This window comes from Fukomys damarensis, unplaced genomic scaffold, assembly GCF_012274545.1.
Source record: "Fukomys damarensis isolate Sample0158 unplaced genomic scaffold, DMR_v1.0_HiC HiC_scaffold_35, whole genome shotgun sequence".
Taxonomy (NCBI): domain Eukaryota; kingdom Metazoa; phylum Chordata; class Mammalia; order Rodentia; family Bathyergidae; genus Fukomys; species Fukomys damarensis.
The window spans coordinates 34,955,305-34,955,806 of record NW_022900947.1 but is presented as its reverse complement, the minus strand read 5'-3'; positions in this window follow the sequence as shown (position 1 = coordinate 34,955,806).

Below are 502 nucleotides of genomic sequence, written 5' to 3'. Positions count from 1 at the left end.
GTAGTGTGTGTTTGAGGGTGATTGTTGTTAATTTGTCATTCAGTGTTAGGAATGATTTAGGAATATAAGTACCTCTTTAGGGTTAGTGTTAGTGTTAGGGATAGGGTTAGGATTATGACGAGTGATATCCTTGGAATTTATGTACCTGGATACTAGTGTGTTGGTTTCATAGTTAGAATCAGCATTAAATTTGGCCTTAGGGTTAACCACAGTGAAGGATTTCAATACCGCTATATGGGAATTTAGGAATCATTTTGTCTGTTCGTGTTATGGTTCGGATTGGTGAGAGTGATATGGAAGGAATTCACATACGTCATAATTTCCATGTGAGAATGAAGTTTAAGGCACTGATGATTTTGAGGGTGAGGTGTACTTTGGGCTTCTACGGAGCTGAGCATTTCAGTGCGGATATAATGGGTAGTGTTTGGCTAGTGAGTATGGTTAGACTTAGAATTTGGGAAGGAATAGGCTCCCCATTAAACTATTTGTGAAGTGTAGTGTT